At 43.4% G+C, this 23,504-nt stretch overlaps 1 protein-coding gene across 11 annotated transcripts in view; it reads right to left on the bottom strand.

The window, feature by feature from the left end:
- Nucleotides 1-17,397, bottom strand: part of SYTL2 (synaptotagmin like 2) — a 104,908-nt gene extending 87,511 nt beyond the window's left edge. For 3 of the 11 annotated variants that reach the window (XM_036028719.1, XM_028515997.2, XM_036028722.1), the window contains exon 1: nt 17,190-17,373. The gene's annotated coding sequence lies outside the window, so the exon portion shown is untranslated. Of the gene's footprint in view, nt 1-17,189 lie in introns of all 11 variants that reach the window. The other 8 variants (XM_036028717.1, XM_036028718.1, XM_036028716.1 and 5 more) reach the window with 8 other exon arrangements.
- Between the last annotated feature and the right edge of the window lie 6,107 nt (nt 17,398-23,504).

Below are 23,504 nucleotides of genomic sequence, written 5' to 3'. Positions count from 1 at the left end.
ACATAGGCAGCAAAATCTCAGAAATTGCCCATAGCAATTTTTTATTGAATATACCTCCTCAGACAAGGGGGAAAAAAAGAACAAATGGGACTACATCAAACTAAAAAGTTTTTGCACAGAAAAGAAAACCTTTGGCAAAATAAAAAGACAACCTATAGAATTGGAGAACATATTCACCAATACATTTGATAAGACATTAATATCCACAATTTATAAAATACTTACAAAACTCAACACACACAAAAAACAAAAAACCCAATTTAAAAATGGGCAAAGGACCTGAATGGACATGTCTCCAAAGAGGACATACAGATGGCCAATAGACATATGAAAAGATACTCAATGTCACCAGAAAATGCAAATTAAAACCACAATGAGATAACTCCTTACACTTGTCAGAATGGTTATCAATAAATCAACGAACAACTGCTGGCGAGGATGTGGAGAAAAGGGGACCCTTTTGCACTGTTGGTGGAAATGCAGATTGGTGCAGCCACTGTGGAAAGCAGTGTGGAGATATCTCAAAAAATTAAAAATGGATCTGCCTTTTGACCCAGTAATCCCATTTCTGGGAATACATCCAAAGGAACCCAAAACACTAATTCAAAGGAACATAAGCACCTGTATGTTCACTGCAGTGTTATTGACAATTGCCAAGATATGGAAGCAGCCCAGTGTCCATCAGTAGATGAGTAGATAAAACAACAATGTGACATTTACACAAATGGAATACTGATCAGCCATAAAAAAGAAGAAAATGTAACCCTTTGGGGCAGCCTGGATGGACCTAGAGAGCATTGTGCTAAGTGAAATAAGCCAGTCAGAGAAAGACAAATACCATATGATTTCACTCATATGTGGAATCTAATGAACAAACTGAACTAACAAGCAAAACAGAGACAGACTCACAGAAAGGGATAAGGATGACAGCTAGTGGGTGGGGAAGGTTAGAGGGTGGAGGGATTGAGCAAAAAAGAAAAAAGACTAATGGACATGGACAACTGTGGTGATTGCTAGGGAAAGGGAGGTATAAGGGGACTAAATGGTAATGGGAAAAGTATAATAAAGATTAAAATTTTAAAAAAGAGAAGTAATCATAAAGAAAATTGTTAATAAACTCACCTCCCCCCTCCTGCAACCAGATTCTTAGTCTCAGAGTTTTTATTACATCTTCTTCTTCATTACAAAATACAAACACCTTTAGGAGAGGAAGTAATTTGAAAATTGTTATTAATCAAATTCTATGTTTTAGAGATGAGAAGTTTTTTCTTCTTCAGGACCTTTGAATTATAAACCTGCTCCAAGAGACAGGCATGGAGAAGAGTTTCAGCCACCTCAAATTTTGATAACATCCATGAAATGTAAACTGAAGTATCTCATAACCAATGTTTTATAAACCTGTCCTTAAAAATCAAGCAAATGTTCTCAACACTTCTTGTCATGGAAATTGTGCTCACAGGCGAATAAATAGCCATTCCATCAGTAAAGCCTCGCAGCTGTCACATTACTTAGTTATGCACAAATGAAAACTATTACCAAAAAAACTTGGAGAATCTGTGGCCGGATCTGGCAAACAACTGCATTTTCACATTTCGTCAGTGTGCTCTCTCAATGCAAATATGAGCCTTGCAAAATATTTAATCAAGAATAACAATGTACTCTGAAAAACAAGCTGAGCACAACCGGAAACATGTCCAAATAAGAAGTTAATGCTTTGCCATCTGCCACAAATGATGCTCTGCAACTCAGTAAGAGAGGAGCTCACAATTCCTCTGTCCCTGTGCTGCAGTGACTCAAAAGTGCAGAGTCAAACTTTAGAGAACAGGACAGGCCATAAAACCTCCTGTTTCCTGCTTCCTCAAGGTCACAGAACAGACTCTCATGTCACAAAACTCAGAAGGATCCAGACCCCTAACTGGGCATCACGTCTCTCCATAAACTGGTCCTGCAGTGAGAGAACCTAAATCTTTTCTGCTGGTCTGTGCTTGATTTCTACTATTTGCCATGTACTTGAGAAGAAGAAAATATATTATGTTGGGGGGAAGTACAAGAAGAATCCAACATGAATTCTCATTTCTTTCTGATAAAAATTTAAATAATTATTTGAGGTTTCCCTAGCAGTGGAAGAAAAGCAGAATTTCCAGAAACTGCTCCAGGAATTCATGGAAAGTAGAGTCCATCAGCTGCACTTTCTTTTTAACAAAACCAAGGAATACCAAGACTGGACAGCCTTTCAAAATGGCTAGGTCCCCTCAAAAGATTTTTGACAAGGGTACTGAGACCATTCAAGGGAGAAAGGACAGTCTTTCAACAAATAGTGCTGTTTTAATAAGTAAAACTAGATATCTACATTTAAACGAATGAAGTTGGACCCTTACCTATCACATACAAAAATCAACTCAAAAAATGGACTAAAAACCTTAGAAGAAAATACAGGGCAAGAGCTTCATGACATTGGTTTTGGCAACAATTTCTTGGCTATGACACAAAAGTCGTAGATAAACCAGAATTCATGAAAATTGTTAAAAAATTGTGCATCAAAATACATCAACAGAAAAAAAGCAGCCCACAGAATAGGAGAATATAAAATCTATATCTGATAAGTGATATATATATTCCTATATATATATGATTATATATATATATATGATTATATATATATATATATATATAGGAATTATATATCCAGAATATATAGTGAATTCCTAAAACTCAGTAACAACACAACCAAAAAAATGATGATTAAAAACTGGGCAAAGAATAAACACTTCCTGAAAGAAGATATACAAATGGCCAATAAGAAAATGAAAACATACTCCACATCACTAATCATTAGAGAAATGCAAATCAAAACTACAATGAGATTCCACCTTCACATCCATTAGGAGGCTACTATCAAAAACCGGATAGCAACAAGTGTTGACAAGGATGTGTAGAAACTGAAATCCTTGTGCACTGTTGGTGGAAATGTAAAATGGTACAGCCTCTGTGGAAAACAGTATGGCAGCTCCTAAAAAATTAAAAATAGAGTTATCATATGATCCAACTGTTCAACTTCCAGAGATATATATATAAAAGAATTGAAGGAAAGTCTCAAAGAAATACTCACAACACCCATGTTCATAGCAGTATTATTCACAACAGCTAAAACACAGTTTCCACTGTGGGTGAATGAACAAACAAAATGTGGTGTATACACGCAATGGAATATTATGGAGCTTTAAAAAGGAAGGAAATTTCGACACATGCTACAACATGGATGAATCTTATGGACATTATACTAAGTGAAATAAACCAGTCACAGAATGAGAAATGCTGTGTGATTCCCCCTACATGAGGCACTTAGAGCAGTCAGTTCATAAAGATGGAAAGTAGAATGGTAGTTGCCAGGAGCTAGGAGTAGGGCGGAAAGGGGAATTATTGTTTAATGGGTATAGAGTTTCAGTTTTACAGGATGAAAAGAGTTATGGAGGCAGATGGTGGTGGTTGCCCAAAATTGTGAATGTGTTTGAAGTTACTGTATATTAGAAAAAGTTAAGATAATAAATTTATGTGCATTTTACCACAATAAAAAAATGGGGGGAATGCCTACACTTCTATTTCCCTATATCACTAAGGGAAGGGTTAAGTGGCTGCTCTTTGGTATCTGCATTTATGTTTCAGAACTACCACTCAGCAATCACCTTGGGTGAGAGACTTAGCCTTTCTATACTTCAGCATCCTCATTGATAAAATATCTACTTAAAGGTGCAGAGTGAGGATTAGATGAGTTTGTATGCATAAAGCACTTAGTCTAGCAGAATAAATATCACATAAGTATTAATGTTATTGTTATTTTACTAGCACCACTAAATCTATTCTCAGCATCCCAAATAAAATCGTGCCCCACCATGGGGAAACTATTTGCATTTCATTTTCTGAAATGATGGTGGCCTGGCCCCAGATTCAACATTTGACCTTAAAAAAAAAGAAAAAAGTGAATCTTCCCTTCATCAGCCACAGCACACTGATGGGAACTAGGGCCCAAGTCACTCTGTCCTCTGGGCAACGAAAGAGATAAGATACTTATGCCCAGTCACACCCATTCAACAAATGCCAACCATGACTCGAGCCTACGCTGGGCACTGCACCAGGTGCTGCACATATTTGCCCACGGTCAGCACCTTCCACTGGACTCTCTGGGGTCCAAGGCCTGTCCCCTTACTGGAGCACGCTGACCATCTAAAAGAAATGTTACATGACAACATTTCCCAGGATGGAGCTGACAAGAATAGAAGAGGTTACCCCAAACTGTCCATTTCTAGTTTTCTTCCCATAGTTCCATTTAAAAAACAAAACAAAACAAAAACAATTCTTCCTTTACTTTCAAATTAATAAAGCAGATTATTCCCAGATAAATGTTTGCTAAAATCTGTCAGGATGGAAGACTTCAGGCAAGCTTGCTTTGAAATTGACAGACAACATGACCCAGCCAAGCTGACCATCCCTCCGGCCCCCCAGCCCCACACCCCTCCCCACCCACAGACGCAGCTCACTGCTGGGCGGTGTGCACACAGCTGCAGAGGCAGCCATGCTGGGCAGCACACAGGATGCAGAGACCCCATGCACGAGCACATAAGCTATCACTGCCAGGGAAACCTTCTCTAAAACTTCCAGTGAGGCACCTAAAGCTAAAACTTCTCAAAACTTAACATTTGCTGAGGCTCAGGTGAGACTTTGCCACCTGTGAAGGAGCTGATATAATGGTGATTATTTTATGAACAATCATTTGTGCTTGGGCAGCACATGGGGGAAGAGAGGAAGCACTGACTTGGGAGTGAGGCCTGCCTGCTTGAGTTCCAGGGCTACCACTTCATGGCTGTGTGACTCCGGGCAAATATTTAACTTCTTTAAGTTTCATTTTCCTTATCTGTATTTTGTGGATTAAAATTCCAGCCTTCGAGGATCTTTGTGAGGATTAAAGGAAATCATCTGTGTTAAAGACCTAGCTGATGTTCGACACAATAGAAGCTCAATACCGCGGATGCCCTGCCCACCCCTTATTTCCAAACAGGAAAAATGCCCATGGAACTCAGCCCCTGATTCAGAGACAGAATGAGAATGGAGCCCAGGTAAAAAATTGCCCCTAATTTTGTGAAGAGCCTAGTTCTGATAACTGACACGTTTAGGACTCTGATAGTACCTGAGATGTTATGAAAAACTCAATCAAACCTTTTCCAATAGCTCTTTCTGACAGAAAGTGAGCAATGGAAAAGGCGTCAGCTTTATCTGCAGAGCAATGAATACTTGGACATGTCCACATACATGCAGCCTTAGGAACTGGGCTCATCTCTGATGTGGGGACCAATAACCTCTGTGCTTTTAATACCTCTGAAATCTTGGCTCAGGGAAAAGTGGAAAGGATTGGTTCTGCTCTGGTGACATTTCATGGTGTGTTAAGGGGGTTCCCACCAGCCCAGGTTTTGATAGTCTACTAGGAGGAGGCAAAGGATGATGTATGGTCATAGTCATGGCTGTGACTGACTCAGTGACAGGATACAAAGCAAAGTCAGCAAAGGGAAAAGGCAGATGGGGTGAAGTCTGGGAAAAACAAGGTGTGAGCTTCCAAGAGTCTTCTCCCAGTGGAGCCACACAGCACACTCAACAAGTTGTAGCAACATATGGGAAATGTTACAAATCAGGGAAGCTCATTGAGATTCAGGGCCCAGAGTTTTCACAGCAAATTGGTTGGGTAGACACCCCATTCCTGGCATGTCCTCAAATTCCAGACTCCAGAAGGAAAGCAGGAGCTCATCATAAACTGTGCTGTTTATATGAAAGTTGAGGTACAGTGAGCTACCCTTATCATATAGAGTGGTGGAAACCCTTCCAAATCCAAGTCCTCAATGCTGGTCAAGGAGGCCTTTCTAATGAGAAGCCGTCTCAGGCTTGCTATTTTAATCCCTCTCTGCACACATGGGAACAGAAAACCAAATACCTAGTTACTAACTGCCAAGTTAGTACCACTAAATTCTTATGGCCAGTCTATGTATCGAAATTCTTTAAGCAAATAATGAACATAACATAGTGCTTCAAAACATTCATTCAGCACATCTGCACTGTATCAGCCTGCTGGGCTCCGGGCATTGAGGAAATAACAAACTCCTTCCGTCCCAGCCCTCTAGAACCTTCAGACTCACAGGGAAGATAAGATGAGTAAATAAAAAGCGATGATAACACAAGGTGGTATGTGATGACAACCATAAAAGAGGTATAAGCAAACACTAAACCAGTCAGAGAAGGAAGAGGAACCTTCCTGCTGTGATCAACCAGGAAGGTTTTGGTAAGCATCACCACAGAGTTGCAATTTTAAAGACAGGATTTTAAAGTGACAGGGCTGGGAAGAAGTCAACAAGGGCAATGAAAGTGTGATTTGACTGGAATCGGGTTAAATTGGAAGACAGGGTTCACAGAAGGGGATGGTTTGAGACAAGAATTTCAAATAGAAGCTAGGGTCAGATCATCGAAGGTCTCAACTATTGGATGAAGGAGATTGTCCTTTATGCAACTGGCGATGGAGAGCCTGTGTGTGTTTGTGTGTGTGTTTCCTTTTTTAATCAGTCTACTTTAGCATGAATGAAGGAGTGGGGTCACTACAAGCTAAAAAGCTTGGCTTTCACAATAGACCTTACAAAAGCCAAAGAAAGCCAGAAGGGGTAAAATACAAGTGTCCCTTGGGAACACCATCAGGAAGGAAGCAGTAACAATGCTCCTTGGAGACACAGAAGACTCAAAGACTCAAACACAGTTCCAACTTCTTGACTTAAGCTGAGTTAACTGAGGGACTGATGCACTGAACCAGGAATGCCTGGAAGGGAAGCTGGGTTGAAAGTAAAAACTAAGAACATGGCAGAGGATTCAGTGGACACGTCTAGAACTCCAGTGGAAATGAAGAACCAGCACTCAGGAGAGAGGCTGTGTCTGGAACTATAAATATGGAAGTCCCCAGCTCCAAGGCTTAGCTATAGCCGTGGGGGTGCTTGAATATCAGCAAGGGAATGAATGCAATGAAAAAAATCACAGAAAAGAAAGCAAATGACATTGTACTTGTCAACTGAAAACAGAAATAACAATTAGGTTGGAAAAACAGAAGAGCAGTGTATCAAAGAATTTCAGAAAAGAAGCAGTTATCAACCCAGCTGGCTAGAGCAAGGAGTCAAAGCAGACTGGAGCAGAGGAAGGGTAATAGATTGGGCAACTGGCATGTCACCAGTGACCTTTGCCAGTCAAAGACAGGGTGGGGCAGAAAACTGTGTGTGTGAGCCAAGGCCTCACGTCACTGAGGAAGAAACTGAGATAAAGTTCTGGGTGATGAGGTAGACAGAATGGTGTAAAGAGGGGACCCAGCCTTCAGAAGAACAGCTGGTCGTGAAGAGATGATACCCAAACAACCCACTGATGGCCAGGGGCAGCGCCTGCCCCTTCTCCCTCAGTGGGCAGAGAGGGGGGAGCTCCAGGACAGTTAAGAGTGCTCTTCACAATCCAAAAGCACAGTGATGATGGTTCCAGAAGTTTACCTGCCCGGGGCGCATCAGGAGGCACGCTATTTTCCCCCAGACCCACAGAGCATTGATAGTGGGCATTTGGGGAAGCCAAACACCATGCATGGTAAGCCCACAGCTATGCATTTCTCCTCCCTAAAGCGAATGTAACTCAGTTTTTAAGTCTGGTAGAGAGGTAACACTACAAACAAATACACACACACACACACACACACACAGCACACCATGACAGGGATGTTCTCTATAGTCAGACTACCTCGGTTCAAGTCCTAACTCCACCATTTAATAGCTTCATGATCTAAAACAAGTTACTTAACCTCTGTGCCTCTATTTTTACCTCTGTAAAATGGGCTTCATAACAGTATCTATCTTAGAAAGCTGTGCTGAGGATTAAATGAGTTATTTTGTGTAAACAGCTTAGCTCAAATTCTGGCACGCAGTAGTGTTCAATAATTGTTGACTATTATTATCTTATTTCAGTCTCACTACAATGTTATCAGATAAAGCCAGGCAAGCCCTATCTTCTGCATATCACTGATAATGAAACTGAGGCTCAGAAACACTCTCCCAGTTTCCACACAGTGCAGGACACAAGACAGGACGTGAAAAAAGTCAAGCTGTACAAAACCCCCCACAATTGGCCCACTGCTTACCTCTCTGGCCTCAGCTCCTGCCATCCTTGCCTGCCACATTACTTCCTGCCCTTCTTAACTCTCCTACACCTACTCATCCCTCAAGCCTCCTCTCCAGTGTCACCCCTTCTAAGGAAGCCCTTGGCATTTGAATCGCCTTCCCTTTCACCAGACACCTCTCTACTCTGTGTTCCCCTCTAATTACTGACTTCACACTGCACAGGGATTGGAAACATCTGTCTCCCCTACTGGATTATCAAAGGGTCATACTAGACATGATAGACCCAGTGAGAAGGAGGGCCTGAGGTCCGGCATGTAAAGGAGTCAGGTTCAAAGATCTCGTATTCTACAAGCTCAAGGTGAGATTCCTTGAGGAGTTGAAAGCATACATCTTGCTCCCTGCGTACTGAATGCCAACCCAAGACTTCCTTTCAGTTCCTGACCGCTCAGAGTGATCTTGGGGAAAGGCTACCAGAGGAGAGAAAAGGCAAGCACATTCACTACATCCTTGCTTCCTCCCACACCAAACAAACACCCGTGCCCAGTTCCATGGTAGGGGCACGCACATATGTCCCCAGCAGAATCTGACAGGTGGAGCCACATCTCCACCACACCCTTGGCTCCCAGCCACCACTCAGTTCCTGTGGGGAAGCAGGTGATCCTCTCCCGGCCCACACATCTCTAGCAACCAAGGCCAACCTCCCCAGTGGCTCCCCCCGGGGGAACCCGGGTGTATGTCAGCTTTTCCCTCTGGTCTGAATAAAGCAGACAACACTTAGGAAAACATAAACACAGACCTAGAAACACACAAACACACACTTGTGTGTACTTGTGCCTGACTCCGACTTCTTGGGGAAAAGGGCCACCCGGTTTCTCTCGATTTGCCCATAAATGATAGTTTTGTGGTTCGGGCCTCCCTGCCCCTCCCCCCAGGAAACTCAGAGACTGTTAACCACAGCAGTGCATGCTGAGCACAAGAAACTCTGTAGAGCATTAACCAAATTCAGCATGCACGGGGTGTCAACTATTTCCAGAATCTTAAACTCAATTCTGGAGATATTAAAAAAGGGCCTTAAACTTTCTGCGTATGTCCAAGCCTCATTCATTTTGCCAAAGGTATACTGGGGTCATTTTATTAAAAAAGGGTAAATATGTTTAGCTCCAAAGCAGGCCATATGTGTGTTTTGGGATTAATTTTGCTCCAATGTGGTCTAATCTATAAATGGTACATGCAGTTACCATTTTCCAACACATATATACCTTCCTGTATAAGTCTTAAATAGTAGCACTACATCTACAAGTAACTTTTACAAAAGTTGTTAAAATATGCTATCTTATCTGTACCCATAAGTCCAAACAAGTGTGCCTTCGTTCAACTCCAAATCCATCTTCTATACTCTGGGCAGTGTTACTGTCCTAAAAAGAAATCTAGTTCTTTTACTCACGATATTTAGACACTTTCTTACAGCCTCCAAGATGAAGGGCAAGTCTTAGCCCGGTTTGGGCTTCAGTCTACCACATGAGCGACACCTCCAGCCATAGCTTACCTGTCCATGTGCTGATTCAGGGGTCTCTCCCTGCCCCCTTGCTATCCCGTGCCCTTCCTGCCTCCATGCCATGGAACTTGAAAGTCCCTCAACCTCTTCTCTCCACCCCACTCCCTTCTCAATCTAGCAAACTCTTCCTGGGCTATGATTCTACCTCATCTGTCTCCCTCCAACTTTCCCAAGCAGTTAGTCTCTCTACAATCTCACAATAAGCAGTATATATTTCTCTGAGAACATTTAGCACACTGTATTATATTACTTTATCATTGTTGCCCTTATTATGGGCATATTCTTGTTCTTTTTTTAATCCCTAGAATCTGGTTATAAGCTTAATGACTAAATCAAAACCCAATAAAATAGTGGGGCAAATACCATAAACCCCATTTGCTACACGTGGAAACTGAAGCATCTGTAGAAGGAGTGACTTGATGAAGTGTAGTTGGAAAATGGCAAAGTCAAGAGGAAGCCTAGCAGGAGACAGATAAGGGAGGAGAAGACAGAGGGAACAAACAGACAGGAACTGACACTAAATAGCTACTCTGTGTAAGACACAATGTTAAGCACTTTAATATACTCATTATCTTATTTATTCCCTAGGGCCATTCTGTGAGAGATACATGCAATTTTTTTCAGAAAAGGAACTGATACTCAGAGAGGTTAAGTAACTTGCTCAATTACACAGCTACTAAGTGGATCCAAGGTTTAAAGTCAAGATTGATTCCAAAGCCAAGTTTATTCCACTACGAAGTAGCCCCAATAGGAAACATGGGCTTCGAGGCTCACACTTGCCCATGCACACAAGCCAGAAATACCTTCCTCACCAGGGCTGTCCCCCATCACCTTGCCAGCCATGGTGTTTCATAACACTCTGGCCTCTGACTTTCCATTAGTGACAGCTCCTCACAACTGTGTCATTCTCAGCAACTTATTTAACTGGCCTGTGCCTTAATACCCTCATCATAAAATGGGGAAACAATAGTACCAAAAATAGTATCGATAACAGATTAGGGAAGATTAAAAACTGGATGCAGGTACAGTGCTCACAACATGTCTGGTACATAGTAACTGCTCCATAAATGTCAGATACCGTCATCATTCACTCACCTCACAGGGCTGAAAAAGCAGCCTAAAGCAACCAAATACAGTACAATATGTTACTTTACCAATGAAAGATAAACCAGATTTTTGAAACATAACTTCAGAAGATTAACTGTATCTAACCAATTACTACCAGTAGCTCCACAGCATTTGCAAACTGAATGCCTGTGGTTTCCACTGTTCACAAGTTACATGAGTATACGTCATGCAGAAAGTGCAGTTAAATCAAATATAGTAGAGATAGGTGTGAGGTGGTGAGTCCTGGGCTAATGAGTCCTTGGCCGACCACCCAGCAACAGCATGTCAATCTCTTTTTTTTTTGCTATTTTTTGTAAATATGTGACTTCATTCAATTCTCTGCCCAACCTTGTGAAGCAGGTACCATCATTCCCATTCTACAGACACACTGAGGAAAATGACATGCTGTGGCGATAGCTGCAGACTTGGGGACTGCAAAGGTCTCGGGACATACCCTGAACATGACATGGTAGACCTGATACAACCCTAGAATCCATTCTATGAAGAATCAAAGAATTAAACTGAAAACCCACACCTCTTACATCTAAAACTCAAATGACTAGCCTAACACTAGCAGTGGTAAAGAATCTGCCCTACAGAATCTAACATGCCACAGCTCAGTGCTCCTCCCGGGGGCGGGCAGTTGAGGCGCTGGTCTGACCGAGTGACTTGGCTTGGCCGAGACCCAGCGCAGGCCCTCAGCCTCTCAGCCCTGTGTTTGAACCAACTGATTCAGCCAGTGGCAGAAGAGCCCAGGAGCCTGTGGCCATGAGTAATGCCAGCACAAAACACATCTTTCTAATCAGAAGCTGATGGTACCAGTTCCGTCAAGACTAGCAGTAAAACAAAACCTCTGGAAAGGCAAACAGAAAAGCAGAGACTTTCTTTCTCCCTGTAACTCAGAATGCAAATTTGTGGAATTGTTTACTAGGTCTTATACCCTCCCCTCTGAAATATTTATTTCTTGATGCATTTTAGAAAGGAAACTCATCTAGGAATAATAAACCAAATCTATTTCTGCTAGTAGTTGCACAGTGTCTAGAAAGTAAAACATTAGGAAATGCTTTTATTTTGGCCTCTTTTATCTCTGGCATCACGATGAGGATAATGCATATGAAGTGTTCCTGTGGTTGAAAGTACTTCACATATGTAAAGAAATTACTGCAATCACCTGAGGGTTATTGCAACACATTTCAGCAAAGACTTCATCTCAGAAGAGTCATTCATTCATTCATTTGTTCATTTAATTCATTAAACACACTTTACTGAGTTCCCACCAAGTGCCAGGCAATGTGGATACAGAATTGAACTAGACAGTCCAAGCCCTTGGGGGACCAATCTTTTTGCAAACTGGTCTTTTCATCTCCGTGGTACTCCAAACACTCCAGCTGCTCTCGCCTCTTTCGGTCCCCATCTTCCCTGCACCCCCACCCTGAGTTCTGCACCACTCAAGAGTGTGCTCCCCTCACATTCTGCAAAAGTCTAAGCACACGGCCAGGTCTCCCGTGGGCACTAAGGAAAAAAAAATCTAGTGATTTAAGAGGTGAGTGTTTAGTGACACACATAGCTTTATTACAGTAACCTACTTTCATTGTACTTCTGTCAACCCATCTTCCCAAAAGTTGCCTGAAAGCAGTTCTTTCCTCCCAACAATCTGAGAAGGGTCTACTAGGTTAAGAGTTAACAGACGGAGGAGTAGAAACAAGTCTCAACGATCTACTGGCCACATGTTCCACATGAGGGCAGTCGGCCTGGGAGACCCTTAGAAAATCATGAGGGGGCACCAAGAGCTTGAAGCAACAGGAAGTAGACACATTTTCTGCCACCTGATTCATCCGGATGTGGTAATTCTCTATCAGACTTCTATTTGGGCAGATGTTAATGGAAAGTAGCCAAGAATCATAGATTTTTATGACTGGAAGGAACCTCATCTGGTCCAATTCCCTTACTTTATAGATAAAGAACCCAAGGCTCAGGGAGAGGATATGACGAAACCCAGACTGCCCGGCTTGTCTCAGGTAGGAATAGAAGCCAAGTGACCTGCCTCCCCATTCCTCTCCCCAGAGCTTCCAGGAGCCAGGTGGGTGCCTGCAGGCAGCCCCACAGCATGCCCTTCCACGACCCCTCAAGCACACCACCATTCTAGCTGCTCTCATAGCTTCTTCCTTGCATGACTCTGCCTTGCTTAAAGCAAAAAGACACAGCTCCCAGGATCTCTGAGACCCCTGTGCAAATAAAGAATGCCCCTGAGTGGCATGTCTGCTTTTATTTTGTGAAATTAGATTATTTTTTGTCCTTTTCTTCTGAATATCCATGAGCTGCTAGGCATCAAGAAATTCTACATACTTTGAAGAAAACTTAGAGTGGGGATCAAATAGAGTATTTGCATTCATAATTAATTCCTACTAATTAGATTCCAGCATTTTACAGAGTGACAATGTGTTTTATCTTTCTACATCTAAACTTTAAAAAAAAATAGCATACACACCTGCATGCAATACAAGTAACAATAATGCTTGACACTTGGTCCTCAAAGGGATTCTTGTAGAGCATGGTAGAGTAGGGTAATTATCCCCAATTTACAGAGCGAAAATTGGTTCAGGGAAACTACCAGTCTGCCCAAAGTCAAACAGATAATAAAAGGCAATGCCATAACAATGACCTTGCCTAAGGCTCTCTCCTCCTTACTGTGCAATTGAGCTTTAGAATTTTCTGCTCAAATTTTGCACATCAACAGCACTGAAGAGCAACCTTTGCTGCTACACTTGAGACATGTAAGACACTTGAGTCACTGGGAAAGGAGCACAGCTTGAGCGTGCAAGTTCAGCAGCAGCCCTGCAGCAGGTGCTTCCCTGCAGGAAACTGAATGACATAGGTGCATTATGGGAGGAGCTTTGAGGGTTCATAAACAGGATTAACCTTATGATGTTTTAAATTATTCATAATTCTCTCCATTCTTTCAAAAACAATCTGTGATGGCTCTTAGCTTTGACAATAATTCAATCAAAAACAATTAATTTGTTCCTTTTCAAAAATATTTACTCATAGATGCAGAGAAAAGGACTTGGAAGGCTGTATCTTGAGGATAGATGTACTGATTATTAGCAGTACATTATTAATGCTAATTTTTTTACAATGAACATGTATAGCTTTGGAAATAAGAAAACAAACAACAATGATCTCGTAAGCAGAATCCATAAAGAGCTGAATTCACAGAAACCGAGAGCAGAACGGTGATGGCCAGAGGCTGGGGGTGGGTGGGGAAGTGCAGCAATGTTGGTTTGGTTGTGAGATGAATAAGTTCTGAGGATCTAATGACAGCACGGTGGCAATAGTTAACGGTGCTGAATTACATACTTGAAAGTTGCTAAGAGAGTTAATCTTAAATGTTCCCACTACAAAAAAATAGTGGCAATATCTACATGTATCAAAGCATCATGTGTACACCTTAGATGCAATGTTATATGTGAGTTATATCTCAGTAAAGCTGGCGGGGGTGGGCAGAGTGGGGAGATAAGAAAACAAACAATAAAGATTGTTTTTATTTTTAAAACATTTTCTTCATTCTGAAAAATGGGAAAGGGGTTTATCTCCACAGCGGGGTGGGAGCTCTATTACTGCGAACCAAGTACTGTAAGTGGAAAATGCAGACAGCACTCTAAGTCCCCGGACCAGACAGACCCTTGGCCTGGCCTTTTCTCCGTCTCAGTGCTTGCAGCCCCAGTGTGCCAGGACACCGATTTTACACAAGGATTTGGGGGAAAGAAAAATATATATATATACATATATATACCAAATTCAACATACAAAATCAAAGGAAAAAATTGCATTGATCCTTAAATCAATTTCCAACCTGGCTGGCACCGACCTGGGGCCCTCCCCGCACCCAGGAGCCTGTGTCAGTCTGCACTGCTCTCCGAGACCCTCTGTGGGAAAGCTGGGGAAGCCCTGAGGCAAACAGCACCATCTGATTGCCCTCTCCCTGGCTTTTTGAGAGAGCAGCAACTTAATTAATAAAATCACATTTACTGTTAGTTTTTTTTTAAGTCAAATTTCTCTTCATCTACTAGACCTTTAAAAATTCTTTATAAAACAGGTGGCGGCAAATGCATTACCAGGGAAATCTAAAAGCCACAGGAGCAGAGTTCACCCTGCCTCCCTAGCCAGAGGTGAGAGCTGTCTGGCCTGGCATCCTGGCTTCTGGGGCCAGCTCTGGGCTGCCTCGCATGTCTACAGGACAGCGGGCTGTGCAGCACAAGGTGCTAATTCAGTCATTCCACAAATGTTTATTGAGTGAAGCCTGAGAAAGGCCTCTTAGGGGACAGTGGGATCATTCACAAGCCAACGGTCAGGGCTAACGGATCAGAGGTGGACAATCAATCTTTCATTAGACCTCAAACCACCTCTGGCCTCTGGGATAAAGCAAACAGGGCCCCTGCCCCACCCACTCCTGAGCAGCTGGGTGGGATCAGGCAGGCGTTCTGGAACCAGAGAGCTGCTGGAGAGAGGTGGAGGCAGTCACTGATCACCACCAAAACCACATAAACTCCTGCACCATAAATGATATAACACCTCTAAATGCTCTGAACAGTGGCTGGCACTTAGTGAGAGCTCAGTACTCATTTTTGCCATTACTATTCCAGCTTGTCCTTACACAAGGAGCATCAAAAAGTTAGAAAGAACACAGGTTTTACATTCAGAGAGAATGAATTTGAATCCCAGCTATGCCACTTACTAGCCATGTGACTACAGGACACGATCTTTCTGAGCCTCGGTGTCATGTTTATAAAATGGGGTAAAGGAGCCCTGACCAGGCGCCTCAGTGGGTTGGAGTGTCATCCTGCACACCAAAGAGTTTGCAGGTTCCACCCCTGGTCCCCAGTGGGGGTGCATAAAAGACACATCCGACCAATGTTTCTCTCACAAAACTCTCCCTCTCTCTCCCTCCCCCCCCCCTCTCTCTCTCTCAAATTAATTGACATATCCTTGAGTGATGATTGAAACAAAAGAAAAAGAAAAACACTTCAAATGGGGTGAAGGGCAGTAGCCCATCCCTCGTGAGGGTTTGTGAGAATTAAGGACACATTGTATGCAAAGAACAGTGTCTGGCCCATAAGCACCCAATAAAAGATAGTAAATATTGCCACTGGTTTGCATCATACCTCCCCCACCTCTCTTGAAGGGTCCGGGAACCTGATTTTACCTGGAAACCACCCTAAAGCAGAACTACAGCAGGGAGGGGAAGGGGAGGAGGGGAGGGGAGGGAATAGTGAGAACTTCCACCGAAACCCATCCAAGTCCCCAGTTCCTTTCAACCATCCTCCTCTATTGGGTGGCTCCATCCAGCTGACAGCTGGGGCCACTATTCGCTAATTGGGAATGGCTGCCAAGAAGGGGACAGGAAGCTGGGTAGCAGCTAGAATCCATCCCACCTTCCAGTGTCTGTCTGTCTGTCTGTCTGCCTGAAACCCCACTGGGCTTCCTCTGCACATCCCTGCCAGACTGTGAGGGTCAGGAGGCTTGACAGTATGATTCACAGTCTGTTCTTATCTAGGCTTCCATCCCAACTCACAGCCCAAACCCCTGCAAGGAGGCTGCTGCTGGTCACAAACCAACACCAAATGAAAATAAGGACTTTTTATACAGACAGGCGGGTTTATAAAGGAAGGGAGGAGGAAAGGGGAGAGGGAAGAGGGCAGGGGAGGTGCAGAGAGAGAGACCCACTTCCTGCATGCTGGTGGAGCCCCATGACTTAGCCGCTGAAGCAGTTGGTTTTCTCCCTTAAAAGATGATAAATTCCATTCACCTAATGTATAACTCACCTTGGGACGGGTCTGGGTGTAGGAAGAGAATTCCAAAACAAATCTGTTTATTTCCCCAGCAGAAATCATCAGCCCCCCAATTCCCTTCCCAACACCCCACCTGTAGTTAGGTCCTGATGTTCTGCTTTACTTCACCTGAGCAATCTAGGGGAAGTTACTCTGCAGCCAGGTCTTGTCGGCAGCGCTCCCAACCCCGGCCCGGTCCTCAAAAGTCGCAGGAAACAGGACCGCCCAGCAGAACTATCCAGCCATCTCAGTTTCCTGGAGACTCGGCCCTCTGGGCAGCGCAGCTGGCTCTTAAGTAGGTGGGAAACTGAGGAAGGGAGCTTGCTGGCTGCCAAGACGCAGTTCACGTTTTAGAATTCAGAAGACACCCTCGTTGAACAGAGAAATAAACAGAGACCCAGAGAGGGTGAGAAAGCTGCCCGGGGTAACACAGCGAGTAGGCAAAATGTAGAGACTAGAGCCCGGGCAAGCTTCGGATCTCAGACGGGTAGGGAGCGTGTCTCGCCGCCTTCCGCAACCTCTTACCCGCAGACCCAAGCCAGGTGGTGCAAACCCCGCAGCCCCGGGCGTGGCGCGTTACCTTCCTCGAGACCGGGCAACGCGAGCCTCCTCTCCCCTGGCGGGGCGCTGGCGGCTCTGCCCGGCTCGCTCGCCCGCCCGGCGGTCCAGGTGTCGCCCGGCAGCTGTCAGCGCAGGGCTGCGTGTGCAGGCTCCTCCCGCGGGCGGCGGGCGCTGCGCAGGGGCCGCTCCGGGGCTGCGGGCCAATAGCGCCGAGCCTGCTCCCCGGCCCGCCCCTACCCGCCTCCAGCCCCCTGCCTGCCCTTGCCCACCCGCTCCCGCCCCGTGGGTTTCTTCCTCCAGCTGGGCCCTCTCGGTCCTCTGGTCCCGACCTTCTCAAGCGTACCTTGCCCGGAAACAACTTTTTAACTGCGCAAAGAATACAGCGCTGTTATTTATTTTATTTTATTTTTTATTTTTTAACGCTGTGCCTTAGGGGACCGTGGAAGCAGAGAGCGTGGAGCGCGAGAAGCCGATCCACTCTTTTGGCGTCAACCACGCAGCGGGGAAAGGGGCGCCAAACGCTTTGTAGCCTCGTGACCCAAGCAAGACGCTTTAACCACTCCGGGCATCAGTTTCCTCACCAGTAAAATAGACAAAAATACCTCACAGGTTGAGAGGATTAAATGAGGTCATCCCTTCAAAGTTTCTAATAAAATAACACCTGGATAAGCAGTGAGCACAAGGTGTACCGCCTGAGCCACCCTATGGGTGTACAAGAACGACTGGCACAAGGCTGGAAGATGCAGACACCTGGGGAGACGGGCATGCCTATAAATTCAATATTGTATCGTAGCCAAATTTCAAACATTACTGATGATTGGGCCAGCCCAGGCAAACTTCCCAAGTTGGTGAATCTTGAGACCTTCTCCTTTGTCTCCCCAGTTAGTGTTGTCCATGTAAATGAAGGCAGCCCAGGTCGGCCTGCCCTGGGTTCTTCCAAAGGTCTTCCTCCTCCCAAACTTACCAATCCCAAAGGCATCATTCAGTGCCAGGTGCAGGACCGCTCACCTGGCTGAGGAATCCTTTCACTGTGTTCATGTGCCTGCCCTAGCTTTCACCCAAACTTCTGGGGTCTACTCTGCCCCTGTTCTAGGTGAGCACTCAGCATATAAGAAAGGATTAAGCCACTCTCCTTGCCTTTGAAGAGACAAATTTGTAAATAATTTCAATTTAGGGTAATAACTGCTACACTAGGTGCACACATTGGGAAAGGAGGGCAATAAAAGCTTAAATAAAGTGTGACCAAGGTAAGTCTTTTTTTTATTTCATTTTTTAAATTGTTGTTCCACTACAGTTGTCCCTATTTTCTCCCGACCACTCTCCCCTGCCCCACCCAAACCCACCTCTTGCCCTCAATCCTACCCCCCTTTGGCTTTGTTCACGGGTCCTTTATACATGTTCCTTGACGACCCTTCCCCTTCTTTCCCACATTACCCTCCTCCCCTCTCCCCTCTGATCCTTGTCAGTTTGTTCTTTATTTCCAGTTTGTCTCTGGTTCTATTTTGCTTGCTTGTTTGTTTTGTGGATTAGGTTCCACTTATAGGTGAGATCATATGGTATTTGTCTTTCACCACCTGACTTACTTTACTTAGCATAATGTTCTCCAGTTCCATCTATACTCTCTTGAAAGGTTGGAGCTCCTTCTTCTGCTGCATAGTATTCCATCATGTAAATGTACTACAGTTTTTCGATCCACTCATTTACTGATGGGCACTTAGGCTGTTTCCAGCACTTGGCTATTATAAATTGTGCTGCTATGAACATTGGGGTGCATAGGTTCTTTTGAATTGGTGTTACAGGATTTTTAGGATATAATCCCAGCAGTGGAATTGCTGGACCAAAAGGCAGTTCCATTTTTAGTTTTTTGAGGAAATTACCAAGGTTAGTTTTGAGGGAGGGTTATAAATTAGGTCAGATGGAAGCAGGAGAAAATGGTGTAGAGACAAGGAAGACGTGGACATGCCTGTCATATGTAGTGGCTGGTGTACAAGGTGTGTGACAGGCAGGCAGAAATGAAGCTAAGGAGTTAGATACAGGAGGGGTAGCATGCCTGCCTTGCTGAGGGGAGCTGCTGTATCCTGTTGGTGATGGCTGCTGGTAAAAGATTTTAAGCAAAGAAGTGGCATGACCTCATTTGTTATGGTGCATCCTTTCAGTGTTGATGTCTCTTCCTTGATTATCTCCTCCTCTACCTCTCCAGCCTCCAGGGCAGGTTCTGGGTCTGGCTCACCTGCCTTGTACCTTGTACAGGGCTTTGAAGAAGCTCAGTGCCTGCTACTCCCAGTGTCACTCCTCCCCAGGAAACAAATGACCACCCCTACCTGCTAGGGAGGGACTCAGAATTCTCACTTCAAGCTCTGAGGCAGGCCAGTGGGAGAGAAATTTTGAGATAGGATCTTGCTGGGGGCCCTCAACTCATCCAAAGAGGTTGTGTGGCTCAGAGGTTAAAAGCCCGAGCTCTGACGTCAAATGGCCACGTTTCAAATACCGGCCCCACCACTTTCTACCAGGACCTTACAGTTACTCCTCTGTGCTGCACCGTTTGCTTAATTGTTAAAGGGATTCAAATGCTGCCCTCTACGTCTACTGTGAAAGTTCTAATGAGAAAGTGCATGTGTTTAGCAGAGAGCCTTACACATATGAGTACTGAACAAATCTTAGTTAACATTATATCAGGTCAGCAGTGTCTTGTTCCTCTTTACCTATAGTAGACTGCCACTCTTCAAAACGGTTTGCGTATAAATGACACCTAAATTTCACAGAATTCTTGGTTGATATCAAAACAAAAGGCAAGGGGGTAGGGATAGTGCAGGGCAGTTAAAAATGTACAGGCTACAGTGCCTGTCCCAACTCCACCAGTCAACTATACCATGACTTTGCGCAAGTCACTTAACCTCTTTAAGCCTCTGTACTTCTCCCATAAAACAGAGAAATAGTGCCCGAACCAGTGTGACTCAGTGGGTTGGGCATCATCCCCCAAAGTGAAAGGTCTCTGGTTCAAGTCTTGGTCAGGGCACATGCCTGGTTGAGTTCAATCCCCAGTCTTAGATGCACAAGGTACGCATATGAGAAGCAACCAATCGATGCTTCTCTCTCACATCAGTGCTTCTCTCCCTCTCTTTCTCCCTCCCTTCCCTTTTCTCTAAAAATAAATAAATAAATTTTCTTTTAAAAAATAGAAATTCAATAGTAACATTACCTGCCCTATGTAAGGGAAATGCTGTAATACACATAGCACATTGCCTGACCAAGGGAAGATCTCAATAAATAATGGTACATTAATGGTTACAAGGGAGGTCTTACACTTTTTGGAAAGAGAAGAGTAATCTAGAAGTAATGCATTGGAAGGAGAAAGTGAAATCCTGGGAGTGGGGGAGGCACACTAAACCTAAATGTGAAGACCCGCACTGGATCTGTGGAAACTGAGCGAAAAGGGAGAAGTGAGCTCAGAAACACGCAGGTGGCATATGGGTCTGCAGGCTTTTTCCAGGTGGAAATGGGTTATTTAAATTTGGAACCCCTGTCTGAACAAAAATAAAATTCTTGCAACTCTATGGACTGGAAATGAAAAGGAGTGCCATTTGCAGGGTCGAGAATGACTGCTCTCTCTACCCTAAATGACTTATACTTTCATAGGCACTCAGTAAGTGCTTATTAAATTGCATTGGCAGACACGTCTCTCATAGTAGATGTGTTATAAAGAGCAGCTCTCTTGCCACTGGAAAAAAGTAATAATGAAAAGAAATATAAAACTGCCTTATGAAGACATCACTTTGTCCTGAAGCTTTGTGGATTTATAGCTTCTTACCCACCAAAAACTGAAGATACTGCTGACATGCTGTACAATTACATCTAGTGCGGCAATGTGGTTAGATGACTTATAGCAGTAGGTATCAAATGTACGGCACTCAGAACACAGTTCAGTCATGGTACTGAGTCACCAAAGCAGGAGTCTGGTTTTCTACATAATTTGCAGATACTGAGTATCTTTTTAAATTTTGGAAGTACAGGATTTTGGCCTTGAATCAAACTGTGTTCACAATCTCTCCACAGTCTTTAATAATGCCTTGCATTTCTACAGGGCTTTGTTACAAAGCTCTTTCACTTTGATTATCTTGTTTGATCTTCACATCAACCCCAGGAGGTAGGAAGGACAGCCATTTGTATCTGCATTTTACAGATGAAGACAGGAGGAACTTGAAAGGATCAGGCCCCAAGCCTGGCCCAAATGGCACACTAGTGACAAAGTCAAGTTTGGAACCCAAGTATCTGCTATACCAGGGAGATTGTTGATATTCATGAAGATCTCAACATCACTATGCATAACCTTTATGCCTATATGTGCATATGTTTTCATACAGAGTTCCTTTCACAAAGTGAGGAAAACCCTCTGTGTGGATCAGGTCCTCACATAGGGATGTATAGTCCCCACAACCTGTCACTTCAGTGCCTCTCACCTGGGCATTATCATCATGCATTCCAACATTAATTATTTTGTTTTAAAAATCTCTGGGTTTATTCTATCAGTGTTTTAGAACAAATTTTCTTATTATAATGTCTATAGAAAGAACAAATGTTACTTCGAAAAAACCCCAAATGTTCTAGGGAAACTTAGAATAGTCAGCTACAAAGAGACAGAAAGTAGAACAGTGCTCACTGGGGGCTGGAAACTCGGGTTTGGGGGGCTGTCGGGGCGGGCTTTCCTCATGGGGGTTTGGAAAAGCTCTGGAGAGGAATGATGGCGATGGTTGCAGAACAACGTGAGTGTAATAAATGCCACAGAACCACACATTTTAAAATGGTTTGAATGGTAAATTTTATGCTATGTATATGTGTGTTATGTATAAGTGGTGCTAAAAAAACACCACTTTGGTTTTTCTAATATGAGATTCCCTTTGGTAGAAGGCTAGCTTTTGGGATTTTGTTTGTTTTTCTTTTTTTAATTCACCTTACCGAAGAGGCCTTTGTATTTGCCGTAGAAAAGAAGATAGTGATCTGTAGGGAGCTCTACTAATCTTTTATTAAAAATCCAAAATTGGGTTTAGGTTAGTATAGTAACTAGTAGGTTACTATAGCTACTATTAATTGAGTGCTTCCTACCTGCCTGGTGTTGAGTAAATGTTTTTACCTATTATTTCATGTAATCGTCTGTGCAACTGAGTGGTATAACAGATGAGAAACTGAGTTATGTGAAAGTTAAGTTACTCACTCAGAAACTCTGGGCCTAACTTCCCCAGGGGGGTAGTAGAATCTCCCCTGAAGCTCCAGTCAGTGGTCCAGGTTATGCATTTGGACTAAAGCAGGGTAATTTCCTCAAGTATTCCTTAGGACACCGCTTCCTGTCTGCTGAAATTACTGCCACCTTCTCTTAACAGAATCATTGTGTCCTATGTGACTAGGCCTGTGCTGACCAAGATGATATCCACTCACCACATGTGGCTATTGAGCACTAGAAATGTGACTAGTCTGGACAGAGATATACTGTAAGTGTAAAACACCCACAGAAAAAAAAAGGAAGATATCTTATTAATGATTTTGTATTGATTACATGTTGAAAAGATAATATTTTGGACATAAAGAATTAAATAAAATATAATATCAAAATTACTTTCATCTGTCTCTTTTTACTTTTTTGTGTGTAGCTACTAGAAATTTTTTAATTAAGTATATGGCTCTCATTATATTTGGACAAGGCTGCTCACAGCTATCTGAGTCACTTGCTCTACCTCAGTTTTCCCCCTTGGGAGTAGAGGAGTAACCTTTGTTTCCTGATGACTCAGTTGGAAGGTCTCCCTTCACCTAATTTCTCCCATTGTGACATGTCGTAGAAGGCCTTTTGAGTTATTACATACAGCACAGGAAAGACATATTGAAATATGTGACATACCTCTGTATTCACTACTCTGATTTTGAATTCACAGCACAATAATTACAAAATGTTGTCATTACTACTGACTGGCATTTTTATTCCCTAGCCTTTTTCAAGTACAGGGGAATCTTGACCAACCATACACATCAAGAATGTAATGCCTGGAAAAAAGGAAACAGTCTTGTTTCATCCCTTGTTTGTTCAGTTACTCATTCATTCACTCATGTATTCACTTCATTTTACAAGTATTTATTGAGTGACCATTATGTGCATAAAATATCGCCATAAGGAATTAAAAGATGAACCAGATTAGTGTCTGCTACTGATTCTCTTTCAAAAATATGTTAGCTTATGTCCTTGCTTTTTCTACTGAACATCACAGGCAACATGATATCACAAAAAAGCCCTAA

Source organism: Phyllostomus discolor, chromosome 6 (genome assembly GCF_004126475.2).
Source record: "Phyllostomus discolor isolate MPI-MPIP mPhyDis1 chromosome 6, mPhyDis1.pri.v3, whole genome shotgun sequence".
Taxonomy (NCBI): Eukaryota; Metazoa; Chordata; class Mammalia; order Chiroptera; family Phyllostomidae; genus Phyllostomus; species Phyllostomus discolor.
The sequence above is the reverse complement of the archived record's forward strand: the minus strand, read 5'-3'. Positions and strand labels throughout refer to the sequence as shown.